Here is a 14,607-nt window from a genome sequence, read left to right on the forward strand (position 1 = left end):
TTGGGCAGCTGGGGAGCCCATGAATAGGGTGTATATGCCAGCCTGAATGCTACCCAAGTCCTGCAGTGATGCCTGCAAGCCCTAAGACTTTGTTCAAGAAGCCAGCATTAGTAGTGATGGGAAGGAAACACTGTGGTCTGCACTGCAGTGAAGACTGCAGTATCTTTTGCAAGGGGTGTGGAGAGATATTAATTGTCTGGATTCACATGGCTTTAGCTGTTTGCTCACTGCAGTTCCTTTCATCTTCATCAAAGGACAAGCTTCCACTATCAGCCTATCCCAGAGCATCTCATGAAATCCCAAGGCGTCATCAGACCTACTAGGAAAGAACAGGCTGCAACGTGAGGATTCCTCCTGATATAAGACACTCCTCCAGGACAGGATAGCTCAGGAACATTTCGGGAGTGCTGCAAGCTCTAAGTGATGCTGCGGAGCTGAGTCAACCCTAAATGAATTCAAGCGGTCAGTGTCAGGTTGTGGCTGGATATAAGTCAGGGAATCACACTCGGCACATCCGGTGGCCAAAAGCTCTTTGTCTCTTCTTGTTTGGGCCAGGGAAGGCTGCAGAGATGAGGTTTCTGAGGTGCTCTGAGCTACTCAGTTGGGAGTGTGAAGCTGCAAAGTAGTTTTTCTGCTGCCAGCCGTGCTTCACTCAAAGACCTCAGATTGGGCGCTGAGGAGATGGGGGCATTTTGGACTTGGGCCATACCAGCACATTCAGCTGCAGATGGTTACAGGAACAGATAACGGGTCCTGCAGAAATTCCAGGAAGTCTGATCACCCTGGAACACAGATCCTATTCACATAGTCTGTAACCTGAGAACAGCTCTTCGGAGCTGGGATTAGTAAAAGTATTTGGCTTCACCTGCCCTACTCCTAGGGAGCTGGTGGGCCAGTGCTAAACCCCTGTCCATGGGGAAGGAGAGGAAGGGTTTTCTGCAGGCTAATGTTGGTCCTGGCATGGGAAAAACTCACTTTGCTGGGGTAATAGCTATGGAGAGGTGTGAGCAGAGGCTGCACCTGGGTAATTCCCTGCCTGGATCCCTGAGGGCTATGAAATCCATAGGTGATGGGTCACATGCACAGCTTGCACACCCACACTTGTCTGCAGGGTGAGCCATGTGCATAGGTGTGTGTGGGAGGAGACCCTGGGCACTGCAGGGAGGAGATGCCGTGGGAAGGAACTCCCCTGTAGGTGCCCGTCTTCCGGGGCTCCCTCCTCAAGTTCTAGAAAGCTCTGTTATCCCCCTTTCCCCGACTGGCCTGCGCGCCAGCTCCGCCCTTCTCCCTTCTCCCCATTCGCTCTCCCCCAATCACCCCACATTTGTTCCTCCCCTGGTCCCTCTCTCTATTGGACCGCTGCGCCCTGACCCCTCCTCTCCGCCGGTCCCTCTTAAGCCTTGTTCCCGGCTCTGTCGGGGCTTCTACAGCCAGCCAACCCTCCGCACGGGTTGTTGTCCCACTTCTCTCTGCCCCTTCCCGCCTTCTCCTTCCTCCACCTTCCTCAAATAAACCTGCTTTGGAAAGTGACTGCGCGTGTGGAGCCCTCCTTCACAACTGGTGTGCCAGAGTTAGCTGGGACCGGGACCGCCTGCAGAGCAGTTGAGGAGACAGCTCTCCTGGGGAGTTGGATACACCCGACTGCCCAGGACAAGGACCCTTGCGGGACTCCCACACCACCGGGGACCGCAGCACCCCGCAGGTGTGCTCTTGCCTTACCCCCCTGAATTAGCACAGGCTGCATGATGGGATAGGGTGAACAGACTGGCCCCTGGAGCAGGAGAATTGCTGAAATCTGCACCTGGAAATTGTCCTTTTCTTTGTTGAGGTGTATCCTGCTCCCTCAGACTAGGTAGAGACCTTTTTCTACTCTGGATGGGATGGCACCAGGTCCCACAGCCTATCCAAGGAGATGATGTGGCTCGTTTCTCAAGGGACGGGTTTTAGGCATCCCAGCAGTGATGCTGCCTGGGCAGGGTGATGCCCTATGCCCACCACTAGAAGAGGTGGGTGGGAAACCCTTGCCTGTCTCTGGAGTTTGCAGCACTGCCTCCCAGGAAGAGAGACAAGAAATTGCCTGGTGTCAAGGAGTTGAGTGGGAAAGTTTAAAAACTAGCTGATAAACTATACAGAAAATCACCAGAGCATATGGAGCTCACCATGGCTGGAGCCAAGTTAGGTGTTCAGTGGGCTCTGCTATCTAAATTTCTCTCCCAGAAGGAATGTAAATATGATACCAGGTTTTTGAAATAAACACCTAGGAAACTAAAGGTCACCGAGCAAAGTATCAATATTGTAATCGAAACTTGTATTAATAGACATGTGCATATTCACCTGGAAGAAGGTTGTGATGACTGCTTGCTGCAGAGATGGTGCATCTCCAGGGCAGCAAGCTGAAGGAAAAAACATATGTAAATCAGGGAGAATCACTTAGAAGATTGTCCTTGGTTTTCCAAAAGCTCCATCACTAAAAGGTCTTATTTTGTCACAGCCTGAGCAAGAAGGGAATTTTGTAAGTTAGAGCAGGTGAAGAAGCTGATTTGCCAAGGGGAGATGTCAGCAGGTGTAAATCCAGCTAAAGGAAGGGTCTTTCTACTGTGTGTAACTAAACAGTAGCACTCACTGACATGCAGAGCTGATAAAAGCCAGGTGCATTAAAAGCTCTGGAAAGCAAGCAGATAAAGCCACGGGGGACAAATTAATCCAATATCCACAGTCTGTCAGCTGGAAGGTATCCAAAACACAGCTGGGACACAGATTTCAGTTTCTGTGATTTGTGTTGACCTATGTCATGTCCCATTGGTTATGAGGAGGAAGTGGGATGAGTGACCTCAATTTTTCTTTGTACCCCATAATTCCACCAGTTGTATTTTGACATTACTTGGGCTTTTCTTGGCAGTTGTTTCTCAAAGACCCATTTTGCTTATGGCTGACCTCAAGGCTGGATGCAGAGAAATCCTTGTGCTGTTGGAGTGCTCCTGAATGCTGCTGGGTCTGGGGCAGACTGTGGGGCAGGGTAGGGCATGCACATGAGGAAGTCAAGGGAGCTGGATTGTGTGATGCTGAGGGTGCCTCTGGAAGAGCTCAGCAATGACAGTCTAGTGGCTCAGGCCCTGAACACCTGGGGTTCACATGGAGGTGAGGAAGGACTCCCAGGAAGATGGATGCCCTTTGAGCCCTGGAAGTGCTGCTGCCCCAGCAGTTTCTTCTCTGGCAAGCTCTGATGGACAGCACTGGCCTTGGCAAAACCTGAGGCCACACCATGTTGATAACAGTATTGGGGAGATGGCTGTAGGGTCAGAATATCAGACCCAGACCCTGCTATACCAGGAGGGCTTCCAGACCCTCAAAACCAGCCATCAGAGACATGCTCAGATGAATGGCAGGTGCTGGAGAAGACATGCATTCAGGCCAGGCCAGGGAGCCACATATTTGGAGAGGGATAAGCCTTTAGATCAGTTGTTAGACAAAGGTGGGCAGGCCTGAATGTTTTGCTCCCACAGACAACCATGTAGTGCAGTTGGCCTGAGGGCAGCAGCTGCATTAATCTTGACCCGTTCTTTATCTAAGTCTCTGTCTGAAAAACACCCCTGTATGTGCCTTGCACACCCTCCTGAGCTATTTGTTCCCTGTTCTGTGCAAGGTAGAGACTGTGGCACAGAGGGACAGCTCTGATGCACTGGTCTGTCCTTCTTCCAGGAACTTCCTGTAGGATTGTGGTAGTGCATCTCCTACTCCAAACTCAGATCTATGGCTAAACCCAGGACAGGGCTTTGAAAGTGGGATAGTCAGCCTTTTGCTCAGAGAAGCAGTGTTCCACCAGGTCCCCAAGTCACTCGTTCCTATATTTTATTGCTTTCCCTGCTGCTAAGCATGTGTGTCTGCTGCATCTGTTCTTTGCAGAACCAAAACCCACTTGCTCTCAAACACTTCCTTGCATGTGAGCAGTTGGGCCACACCTTGAGCACCTCTCTGATAACCCAAAGCTGCTGCTGCTTCTTGCTTGGAGGCAGCTTTTCTAGACCTTGACTTGTTCTTGTGCCCTCTCCTTCATTTCCTCCATTTGCCAACAAGTGCCAACAATGGAGCTGTGCCCATATGGCAGCAATGGGCTTGCTCCTGCCATGCTCAGGGATAGGCTGCTTCTCCTCTATTCACTGTCCCTCTGCTAAAGCCACCAAGACCATTTGCCACATAAGCTCTCCTTTGTCCTGGAAGATTATGCTCAGCTCAAGTTGTTTCCACAATTGCCTAAGGCCCTTTTAGTGCTGCTGCTTTCCAAGAGAAAAGACCTGGCCTTGTACACGTGACCCCCAGCCATCCTTCCCTGAGTTATTTGGCCACGTTCAGTGCACAGCCTTTGTAAGCCCAGCTTTCCATTGAGTCCAGAGCAGCGGGGAACATACCTGCTGGTGACACAGTTTGTAACTCCCTCACCTTTTGATACTGCGCAGGACCATAAATACAATATACCCTTACCATCTGGGCTGGCAAGCTCAGGAGGGGTGAGTGTTGGTTTGAATGACCAGGTTGGTAACAATATGTAACAAACAGTGCAATAAAGGGGATGTATTCCAGCCCTGCAGAAAGTCCACTGTTGCTGCGTGGGGTGTGGATTATTCAGTGTCAGAAAGGATGGAGGAGAACCAGGCTGGGAAAAAAGTACTGAGTATGTTCAGAAATGTGGACTAGGAGCAGGTGGCTATCCCAGTACAAGAGCTGGCCAGCATCAGGAAGGCTGGTACCTTGGAGGACTGAGTATTTTGTTGCTTCAGACCTCTATGTTTCTCCATCACACCAAAGTAGTCACTAGGATGGAGTTACTCACAAGCACTCTGGGTCTGAGTCATTGACCATTTCACATGAGCAATTTGCACCAACAATTAATTATGTTACCTGGTCACAGATATGGAGAGTGCCATGTACATGTGCTGATGCTGAGCCACTGAATAGTGGCTCAATGAGCTCTGAGTTTTGGCAAGTTGGAAGCGGCTGCTTGTCTATCCACATCTGGGGAAGCCTCTGCCTCCAGGCAGGCTGATCCCATGAGAGCTGCCCATGCCAATGAGAAGGCAAAGGCTTTATATATCACCCACTCCACCTAGTGTTCTCCAAGTGGGGAACACTTCTTTGGTGGTCTCAGTGTTCCCAGTTTGGACACCACCTTAGCCAGACTACAGGAAAGATAAACCTCTGTGACCATTGGAAAGCAGGATCTTTGGTTTTAAGAGGACAGATTACATCAAGGCAGGCAGAGTCAGCTAAGGGTAAGCTGATCTGTCTCTTTCCCCCCAGGTTGTCACTCTGGATGGACTCTATGGACAGTGGCAGTCTGCACCAAGCCTTGGCTAACTTTACAAACCCACTGTGCAGCAGCATTTCACTTTGGGATAACCTGGGATCCTGCCAGGGGACTGAAGGTCAGGGACCAGGGTCTTACCAAATGAGCACTCTGTCATTGTGTGATGAGAGCTTTCCCCTGCTACCAGAGTCTTCTCTGACTAGAGAACTCCTAGACTCCTTAGAACTAGGCAAGGAGCTGCCATCTTCTCCACACAGCCAGTCTCAGGCTGTCCATACTGGGCTGATAAGGAGTTTTCAGCTGCTTGATGGAGGCTTGGACCAGAGATGGAACAGAAGGAAGCACAGACCTAGGAGCCAGAGGAATGGGTGACTCCAAGACTAGACATTTTGGTTTTGAGGGATAAGGTCCAGCTTTGTTCAGAGTTCTTCATTCTGGCAGCACCAGCCAGTGACTGGCACAGTATATTTTCCTTTAAGATGTTGAAAGTTTCAGGCAGAATCTCTTGGAGCAAGCTGACATGTAGACAACTGGGATCTTGATTTGGACAGTTTCAAAGTGTCCCTACTTAAGGGATTAAGTTTTACTGTAGCAAGGAGCAATTCACCAGGAGATAAGGACCAGGTGTTGATCCTGGACCCTCTTCATGATACCCTTTCTTGCTCTTCATTTGGGTTTTAGGTGCTAATGGGCTGAATTACTGACTCCTCCAACCCTGGCACCAAAGGAAAGTTCCAGGTTTCCCAATCCTCTTTGCCAGGTGCTAGAAATCACCATCTTTTCCTTCCTTCATGCTTCCTTCATGGCCCTGGGCTCAGTGCCATGAAGCTCTGCACCTTCCTGCTACCAAGGGGCTGCAAAGCATCCACATCTACGCAAAATCCTCAGCACAGCTGGGACAGATGCTGATCCTGGATCCCAAAGTACCTTTGGGTGAGAATGTATTAACTTTCCTTGTGAATGATGAGGAGGTACTGCCTAGACAATTGACCACAAATATTCAATTACAATTTGAAATGCATTTGTGCCAACCTGCTCTCTTAAGAATGCACTTTCATAGGCAAACACTCAGGAAAACCACATTTTAAGGAATTTGATCATTCATAGGAGGGTTCTAATTATCTCTCACTGGTTTCTCCCCTTCTATCCTGGAGAAGAGGATATTGTGTTTGCACATGTCAGATGCTGTTGGTTAATAGCAGCAGGCACAATAGTGAGATCTTCTGTGGATCTGTTCTGAGTTAGCAGTAGGTCATTCCTCCCTGCCCAGTCAGGGGACACCTCTCACCCTCCTGTGATTCATGTTTTGACAAAATCCCTTTACTTTTGTCTACTCCATACTTTTCTGCTTCCCTTATCCTAACTGTGACTGTGCTCAGGACTCTCTGGGTCTTCACATCTTCCTGTCTGGATGGCAAAGCACTGGATACAAAGCATGAATGGTGCCCAGGGGACACTCAATCCATCCATCCTTACCCCTCTGTTATCTGGAACCTTAGCAGCCATGGCCAGGCACTGGAGTTGGTGATTCAGTCAAATGACCCAAAGTGTTCCCAGAGATGCCCAAGCCTGCTGGTTCACAGGGATGCTGTCTGCTCACAGCTACCCCACAGGTTCTAAAAGGTGAGACAAACCACAATAGCTCTCGTAGATCTGTTGGTGGAAGCAGATGGCTTCAGCTCACCATTTCCATTAAAGGCTTCTTTGTACTGAGACAATACCAAGCCCAAATGGGTCCTTGCAATTGGTACCTGCTCAAGCTGTAACAAAACTCCTTTTAATAAAGGGTTGGAATAGGAACACCAGTCTCATAGTGTAGTTGTCCCTGGAGTCCAGCAGGCCGAACAGTCTCCACAAGGAGTTATGGAAGAAAGGCCTGAGAGAAATGGCGTGAGCCCACAGACTACAGCATGAGCAGGCTGGTCATGCTGAACTGAGATAGAATTTGGTGCAGATCATGTGAGGGAGGGTGATGAGACTGTGATGAGCAAAGTGTGAGCCCATGTGAATTTATATGAGTGAAATGTACATGCACGGGGAACGGATGCAGACATGCTCAAGCCCAAAGGGGTATTCATGTGCGTGTGAGAGGGCATCAATGGGTTGTACATAAAATGTGTTGGGCTATAAGGACAGATATGGAAGAAGTGCATGGCCCCATAGTAATTTGGGTGGGCTCTGTGTGGGACATCGCATATGCCATAGGCTATAGGGAGATGAGTTATGGAGATGCAAGGGTGGTGCAAGTTCATCGGGCACGACATAAACACACACTAGTGAGCTGAGCATGGAAGCATACATGCGAAGGCAAGGGGGAGAGGAAGAGGATGCCGCACACAGATAATGCTCAGAGACAGTGTGGATTACTGCTGTTAATACCTCTGGTAAGAACAGAAGTCTGCTGGCTGGGAGCAGGAGCTGAAAGCTGAGCCCCTTGTTATATTTCCCTGTTCCCGCCTGCACTAATCCCTTTGAGCCCCGGGAAAAAACTGCAGAGAAATCAAACAGGCTGTTCATGCTGCCCCAGTGTCCCCGGGATTAATTAATTTGGGATTTGTGGGAGTCACAAGGTCACACTCCCCCCACTGGCAGAGCTAGCTCTGCAAGGCAAAGGCAGGGCTTGGCTCTGAGTCTTTCCATTCAGGGAAATGCCCCATCAGCCATTACATGGAGTAAGTCCCATAGGCAGCCACCCTGGGAAGGTTTTGAGCACTGGGTGACCAAGGCTTACCCTAGGTGCCAGGGCACAGAAAGGCACCAGGCTGGAGGGACTGACAAGCAAGAAGTGTGTCCATATCTGAGAGGATCAGCCTCCAGCTAGAGGCAGCAACTTGGACAGATCCTGCCTGCATCTGGCCCAGTGCTCCTTGTGTCATCATAAGTACACATGTTCAGGACAGCAAAGAAGCAGAAACATCCAAAAACGACAGAGAAACCCAAGAAATGGATTCATCTCAGGTGTGAGTCTTTCCATTCTATGGCACAAAAGAGGATGAGGAGCAAGGGTTGAAGACCAGGCAAGATGACCTGTTTGACCCACTTATCCATTCCAAGAAGGGAACTCTGCCTTTTGAAGATTCTGTCTTGGGTGCCAGATCCCAGTTCCCTCCACTAGTGGTTACTTAAATGATTCTGAAATTCATTTTAAGGGAGCAATTGAGCTTAAAATGTGGTTTTCCTGAGTGTTTGCCTATGAAAGTGCATTCTTAAGAGAGCAGGTTGGCACAAATGCATTTCAAATTGTAATTGAATATTTGTGGTCAATTGTCTAGGCAGTACCTCCTCATCATTCACAAGGAAAGTTAATACATTCTCACCCAAAGGTACTTTGGGATCCAGGATCAGCATCTGTCCCAGCTGTGCTGAGGATTTTGCGTAGATGTGGATGCTTTGCAGCCCCTTGGTAGCAGGAAGGTGCAGAGCTTCATGGCACTGAGCCCAGGGCCATGAAGGAAGCATGAAGGAAGGAAAAGATGGTGATTTCTAGCACCTGGCAAAGAGGATTGGGAAACCTGGAACTTTCCTTTGGTGCCAGGTTGGAGGAGTCAGTAATTCAGCCCATTAGCACCTAAAACCCAAGAGCAAGAAAGGGTATCATGAAGAGGGTCCAGGATCAACACCTGGTCCTTATCTCCTGGTGAACATACAGTGTCTATCTGGAAATCTTCAATGCTGGGCTGGAGCTGATGCCTGGACTGAAAGCATTGCGCTGCCCACCTTTAGTGCTGGTCATGAACATCATGTTGTGGTCTTTGTGCTGCAAACACATGAAATAACTGAAATTGCCCCCATGAAGCTCCTGGGCTGACCTTAATTTTTTTTTTTCCAGGGGCTGAGTGGAGGGTTGCCCACCTGCTTTCTCATGGACATTTCCAGATGAGGGAGTTGGAGGGAAGACTTGTTATGCCCAAGCAGTTATGTCATTGTTGAGTACTGGGTGGGGAGTGACTGGAGGTGATGGACGCAGTTGCAGAATGAAGATTGTAAAACTGCATCCTGAGAAGCAAATGGATGCATGTGTGGGCCTACCTAGTGAACTCGAGACTGATGAGAAGCTGCTGCAGAGGTGGCACCACCAACTTCCTAAAGGAAAAAGTCCCCACCTAGGAAGTTTTATTTCAATGCTTTTCTCTTCAGGAAAAAAAAAAAAAAAAAAAGGAAAAAAAAAAAGAATTTTTCTTGTCTCAAACATCAGTGGAATTTACAGGATAAGGCTGAAAGTCCAGTTTCAAACTCAGCTTTTCGGGATGCATTTCAAAGCCTTTCTTTTGAAACTGGAAATAGGAAGTTTATTCTCTTTCATCTCAATTTGCTGCTGAGGGCAGTGAGATGATTCATGTCCTGGAGTCTGGCTTTACTGCCTGCATTTTACTTCCCCTTTGTTTTCTCCAACTGTAGGAAAGTTATCAAGTAAGAATAGGAGCATTAAAATCATGACACCATGTCACCTGATGACTTGTCCAGCACTGATGAAATTTCAACTGGAAAAGAACCAAGAAAGAAGACGGATGAATGAACCAGTGATTTATTAGAAATAAACTTCTTAGAGGCCAGCATTTGCATTTTCATTCATCTTGAATAAAAATAACTTTTCGTATTTGTTTCACATCAAACTTTGCTTCTTCACAGGGAATTTTTCTAATAGAAATGATCTCACTTTAATATTTTGGCAGGATTTTCCTGTGTATTTTTTCTCCTTGGAACTGCACTAATGCAGGGCAGTAAAAGATGACGGATTGGTGAGTTGAGTGGGTGCTGAAAAGGCTGAAACTGCTGCTCTATAGCTGCAAAACTCACTTGGACATGGAACCAGTGGAACCTCCTCTAAGGTTTTGCCAGGCCAGGGCTATGAGAAGGTGGGAGCACCTGGTGCTGCCTGCACTGCCTGATGCAAAACCTTCCCAAGGAGTTCTGTGGTGAAGAATTTTAAAACAGGACCCATTTCCTTAGCCAAGAGGGAGACTAGGAGCAATGGTTCATAGAAAACAAGTATTTCCATCACCCCCCAGCCACTGGAGATTGGAACAGCTGCAGTTTTCCTAGGAATTTTCATGGGTACTTAGTGTCGCAGGGCTGCAAGAAAGGGTTAAAGTGTTTTCAGTTACGAAGTGCACAACAAACAAAGGGGATGTGGTAATCCCTTCTGCCACAGAGTGAAAAGTTCACTTGATATGCTACTTTACACTGATTCTCACAGACTCTGGGATTAAACCGGACACACTCTGACGTCCAGGTTTTCTAGTAAAGGGCTCCAGCTCAGCCTGCCACATTCACTTCATATTTGGGAACATATTCTCTGAAAATCCTGCTGACAGATGAAGAGCAGGAAGACAGCCAGTTTCCCATGGAACAATAACTCCATGCAAACCACATCTCCTGGCACCCAACCTGGCCTTGCTGGGGCGGCGGCTGGGGATGTTGGCTGGAGCATCATCTCTGGGTCCCTGCCAGGTGCAGTCTGCCAGGATTGTCCTTCTGGTCCATGTCAAGAGTTTTGCTTTTATGCCCTGTCTCCCTGCCAGGCTTTGGGGCTGTGCCACACTAATGAGTTACCTGCCAGTTACTGAACTTTGGCTGAGCTCAGGGACAGAGGATATAGGAGGCCAGCATTGGGATGGAAGGGACAAGGCAGGATGCCTTGTGCCATGGTTAAGCTGGGATGCTGAGTGAGCTGTTCTCCCTTAATGCCCCTGGCCTTGCTTATTTTCATGCTTCTATGTCTTAAAAGGTTCTTGCAGAGTGGTCTCATGTGTAGAGACAACTAACATAACTCCCCCGGTTGCAAATCTCTGTCACTGCTGCCTAGTCCACAACAATTCAATGGCCAGTGGCACATGAGTACAATTAGAACATTTGTTTCTCTGGGATGTTTGAGCTAGTTGGAAAAAAATTGACATTCTGAATGTTGGGGAAGGAAGATTCCTTTGAGCTACACACAGACCTTGGTCCTTCAGGTGTTCTGGGTTTCACACTTCATCTGCATGACAGGGTCAACCCAGCTTCCCCTTTGTTGGGAGATGTTGCAGTGGTGTTTCCAAATTCATTGCTCTTTTTTTTTTTTTTTTTCAAATGAAACACTGAAAATTTTCTCTGAAACCAGATGTTTTAATGAAAATAACTCATTCAGTTGAAAATCTGATTGCATCTTGAAAACCTCCCTTCGGTGCATGATTTCTGACTAGTTTTTCTATATAAGCTATTCAAGGAACAAGGTGCAAAAAATTCCCTCTTGTTCAGTCCTTCAGCTATTTCCTTGCTTTGGGGCACCACTATTAGATTCTCTGCCAGATTCTGTCCCAGTGGGTATGAGAGTAGGAGAGAAGCATGGTACACATGCCAAGGGGATGCCACACAAAGTCCCAACATAGGCCTGCCCACTCCACTGTTCCCAGCTGCTCCTTGGAGCAAATACTTTGGGTTTGAAAACAAGAAGAACAAAGAGAAAGGTTTCATGGAGATATGTTTACTAAAGGCTGCAGCCTGCAGGGTTGTTGTGACCATCAATGGTGGTCATGCAGAGAATGAGTCAGGGCAGCCATATTTGGGAAAAGAAAAAAAAAAAAAAAAAAAAAAAAAAGAAAAAAAAAAGAAAAAAAGAAAAAAAAAAGAAAAGGAGATGTCCAGAAGGATTTTGCTCCAACATCTCTGGGGCTGAGATGAAGCTTAAAATTCAGTTCAAGTCACAGCAGTGGTCCCAGTGTTACCCAGTGCCCTTTTAAATTCACCTCTGGGTATCAGGGGGAAGAGTACATCTTGTTCTGACCCTTCAGCTCTGAATGGAGAGATCCTTAAACTGTTCACTCCTCTCTTTCTAGACTACTGCTGTACACTGCAGTGTACAGCAATTGGGGATGACTCCTGGGGTTATCCAGAATGTCACTCTCTATGAACCAGGAAAGGACTTTGATCTGGATGAGACACCAGAGCACTGTGGGTACGTTAAGTCCAGAAGGGTGGGATTGGATGTGGAGAAGCTCTCAGCCTGCAAGAACCACAGACCTGTGGTTTGCATGGAGTTATTGTTCCATGGGAAACTGGCTGTCTTCCTGCTCTTCATCTGAGCCATGCACAGGACAGTCCCCATGGTCTGCTGCAGGTATTTGCATCCTCATTTCCCATCCCCTCACCCCAAGGCTTGGCTGATGCTGCAACTCAGCCCATCCAAAACAACAGGACCTTGATCCAGTAGAGCCAAGCGAAAGCAGGGCATGGGCCTGATCCTGCTCCGTGAGCTGTGCTCCTGACCCACACTAGTGAAAAGCTGAGTTGAGGGGGCTGGAGACTTGCAGACCTTGCCCCAGAGCAAATGTGACAGGGGCACAGCTGCATGTGGGATGCTTCCAGGATTGATGGAGTGGGAGAAGTGTGGGGCAGCTGGGGCTTCAGACTGCCAGCCCCCCCCCCCTCCCCCCCCACCTCCCTGCTGCTGTCCCCTGTCTGGAGGAGGAGAAAGTGCTTGCAAACCTCCAGCTGTCTGTTCTGTCCACTAGGCCAGGGTGACTCTAGTTAGAGGGTTAGTGGAGCATGAATTTAAAAATGCTTCCTTCCCGTCCCTTACTCCTCCTCTCTTGCTCTCTGTCCTTCCCCTCTGCCCTCCAACCCTTTCTTCTTTCCAGTGTGGCCCACCACACTCTACCTTCTCTAATGAAACCTTGTCCCTCACCCTCACAGTCTCCTTGCTCCTCATGCCCCATCATTATCACAGGGATGTGACATGATGGAAGAAAGGGAGAAACAGGCTGAACTGGTGGGGAAGAAAAAACGAGTGAGAGATGCAGCTCCTGTCTCTTCAGAAGCTGCAGGAGAACATCTGTCTTCCAGGAATAATAAGAGATTTGGAAGGAATTGCCCACTAAGAGCATTTCCTTCCAGCTGAAAAACCTCCTGGGAGGACAAGACCCTATCCTAAAGATGGCTTGTGGAGATTCCCTCCACCAAGGCATTCCCAGCCCCATGTGAGATGAGCTACATGTGGGTACACACATGGCACTGTGAAAGCTGGCTGAGGGTTCTGAGCTCTTGTGTCATCATCCTCCAGCAGCACTGCACCAGACAGGATTTCAGAGAGCACCCTTCAGTGTCAGGAGAGGCAGCTGCATCTGGGTGTCAGGGGACAGGGTATGCAGCTCCCAGCTGGGGAAGGAGGCTTTAGGTTTTGGCTGGACCTCAACAGCAGATCTGTTGGCAGCACTGGTCTGGGAAATGCACTGTGCCTCCTTCTCCAGCCTGATCCAGCCTGATCCAGGCCCCCCACACAGCTACAGTTGCTACTGTGCTGCCAACCCCACACAAAGTGGCTGCAGCACTGCCACACACACAGATGGGTCCCAGTGACCCATCTTCTTGTCCCTGCAAGTGGGAGGGGATGCTGAGCATGGAGCTTGTTATTGCCTCCTCACCGTGGAGGTCTGGAATGCTTTTGTGGTTATGGTGGGGTGCAGCTGGGCTGCGGGGCTTGTGGCTGTCCTTTCCAGGACCTGAACAGGGTAGCAGGGTGGGAACAGCACAAGGGACAGGTCTCTACCATGTCCCTATTGCATTCTGTGAAGCACTCAGGTGCTGCAGGTGAAAAACTGGGAACTGACCTGGAGAGGAAGCACATCTCTGGTTCTGAGTCCCAGTGTTTCGTTGACAGAGCCCCACAATCTCCATGGCTGTGTGACCTCATAATGCTCCAATGTCGCTGCCTAGCAAGTGCTGGGGTATGAGGGAACAGCTGCTGGCCAGTGCTGGACAGCTGTGTGCTTTCACACTGGGTAATACACCAGAACCACACTGCAGAGGGCGACTGGCCTGACTGTTCCTATGGAAACTCCTTTCAAAGGAGGAAGGCAGACAAACAGCCACCCAGTGATGCTGGGTGCTGGCAGGAACTGGCTGGCCTGGGGCTGGCTGAGCTGGTTGCAGCAGCTGCTGTGACCCCAGCATGAGGCTGTGGGGAGCACGGCCAGCCAAAGGGGTTATTCCTATGGTGCTTGAGCTCCCTGGAAGGATTTTTTGCTCCAGCCCCACAATCTCAGGCAGTAATGAAGGAAGTTAAATAAGGAAATGAGCTGTTGGAGGAGAGGGGTCAGATCACAGCCCTCTCCCAGAACTAGGGATTGCAGCACTGTGGCAGTAGGAGGGATGATGTTTGGCCATCTACAGTTGTGTAGGTAGTCACAGGACACCATAGAGAGCAAGCAAAGTTTTGGAGGCAGGATCTGTCTCTTCCTGGTGCATGGCACTTTCCATCCCTGGAGGTGAAAGGATGTTCTGCCACAGGATGGTTATCCCTGCAGGTAGAGCTGTGCTGGGGGAGTGCA

Source organism: Serinus canaria, chromosome 21 (genome assembly GCF_022539315.1).
Source record: "Serinus canaria isolate serCan28SL12 chromosome 21, serCan2020, whole genome shotgun sequence".
Taxonomy (NCBI): Eukaryota; Metazoa; Chordata; class Aves; order Passeriformes; family Fringillidae; genus Serinus; species Serinus canaria.